At 45.5% G+C, this 2,285-nt stretch overlaps 1 pseudogene; it reads left to right on the forward strand.

Moving 5' to 3' along the window:
• Nucleotides 1-314: 314 nt before the first annotated feature.
• Nucleotides 315-1,123, forward strand: LOC133625378 (cholinephosphotransferase 1-like; annotated as a pseudogene).
• Nucleotides 1,124-2,285: the final 1,162 nt, after the last annotated feature.

The raw sequence follows: 2,285 nt of genomic DNA on the forward strand, positions 1-2,285 counted from the left end.
TGTCCTTATCTTGGCTCACAAACCTCTTGTTAAATTTCTCTTTCTACTGTCCAGTTTAGGAGGGGAAGTGATGAAACGACTTGATGAGCACCTGGCATCCAGTCATGGTTAAACCACGAGTCTTTTTGGTACACAACATGGAGCTTGAACCCAAAACCCTGTGATTACAGTGGTCTCATGCTCCATAAACCACTACAGTCCTTTTTTTGGTGCCCAACATGTGGCCCCAAGTGGTGGCAGCAACAATTTGATCCTAGTCCTGCCTGAAGCATGGGGAATGGCAGCCAAAATGGCAGCAGGGCAGTGATGGCAGCATGGCCATGCCCTGGGCTCTGCCTGCGCCCCTCTGCTTGTCTCAGCTGAAGTGCCTGGAGCAGCACCACTACTGTGCAGCTAGGCTGCAGCCTTACAGAGGCAGCTACTGGAACAGCTTCTGATGGGGCTGGTTTGCAACACCATCACCCTGGGTGCCCTCCTGCTGAACTGCCTGATGGCACTGCCACTCATTGCCTTCTGCCTCAGCGACACTGAACAGTTACCTTTTTGGGCATATGTCCTGAGTGCATTAGGACCTCTTATCTACCAGTCTTCAGATGCCATTGATGGCAGGCAAGCCAGAAGATCAAACAGTAGTTCTCTCTCAGTAGAACATTTTGATCAAGAACAAATCCTGACTTTTTTCTCTTGTTTTGTGGGACTGTTCATGTTCTGTTCTACTCACTGGCAGACATGTATCAAACATAATGAAGTTTGGAAAAGGTAATATGACTAAAGTTCAGATAGCCATAACAATGCTGCTCCTGATATCTGTGTTTGGTGGCACAGAAATGTGAGACTATAAGATCTATTTGGTGGGCTTAGAACTGGAGTTCTTTGGAGTTTTTTGCATACTGTGTGGAACAACACTTTCATTTTCAATAACTTCTATGTCATCTTTGATGAAGGGGTTGGAAAGAATGGATCTACAATAGCAGGAACAAGCATTCTTTCAACAGACCTGCACATTTTACTACATCTCATTCTGGCCATTGTGATCTATAAAAAGTCTACCGCTCAGCTGTTTGAAAAAGATTCTTGCCTGTATTTCTTGATGTTTAGATTTGTGAATGCTAAAATCTTATAGAAGTTCGTGAAGGATTATCTCCCATGGAAGGGATCTCATATTGCCCATGGTAGGGATCTCACATTGTATCAGTGGGAGGTAGGAGGAGTCCTCCCTCTGAGAAGAAGAAGCAGTAAATTCTATATGTGATAAACTGATCTTAATCCCCATTCTCCATCACCCTGAGCCACTGGGAGGGAGGAGGGAGAGTCCTGGGAAGAAGGAGAGGTGAGAGGAGGTGTTTTAAGAGTCAAATTTAATTTCTCATTTCTCATTTAATTTCTCATTTCTGTTTTGATAATTTGTTAATAATTCAAAACATTTCTCCCCAAATTGAGTCTGTTTTGCCCATGACAGTAATTGATGAATGATCATATGATCATAGAATCATAGAATGGCAGGGGTTGGAAGGGACCTTTAGAGATCATCTAGTCCAACCCCCCTGCAGAAGCAGGTTCACCTAGATCATGTCGCATAGGAATATGTGCAGGCAGGTCTTGAAGACCTCCAAGGAAGGAGACTCCACAACTTCCCTGGATAGCCTGTGCCACTGCTCACTCACTCTCATGGTGAAATAGTTTTTTCTTATGTTTAAGTGGAACTTTTTGCATTCCAGCTTCATTCCATTGCCCCTTGTCCTGTTACTATCTACTATAGAAAAGAGGGATGTCCCAATCTCCTGGCACCCACCCTTTAGATATTTATAAATGTTAATAAGATCTCCCTTCAGTCTCCTCCAGACTAAACAGCCCCAGTTCCCGCAGCCTTTCCTCGTATGAAAGACGTTCCCTGTCCCTCTTGAGCTGAGGAGCCCAGAACTGGACACAGTACTCCAGATGAGGCCTCATCAGGGTAGAGGAGAGGGGGAGAAGAACCTCCCTCGACCTGCTGGCCACAGTCTTCTTGATGCATCCCAGGATGCCATTGGCCTTCTTGGACACTAGGGCACATTGCTGGCTCATATTTAGTTTATTATCAATCAGGACTCCCAGGTCTCTCTCTGCAGAGCTGCTCTTCAGCAGTTCGACCCCCAGCCTGTATTGGTGCATGGGATTGTTCCTTCCCAGATGCAGGACTCTGCACTTGTCCATGTTGAGCCTCATGAGGTTCCTCTCTGTCCAACTCTCAAGCTGGTTGAGATCCTGCTGAATGGCCTTATCTTGACTCTCAAACCTTTCATTAT

Source organism: Colius striatus, chromosome 4 (genome assembly GCF_028858725.1).
Source record: "Colius striatus isolate bColStr4 chromosome 4, bColStr4.1.hap1, whole genome shotgun sequence".
NCBI lineage: Eukaryota > Metazoa > Chordata > Aves > Coliiformes > Coliidae > Colius > Colius striatus.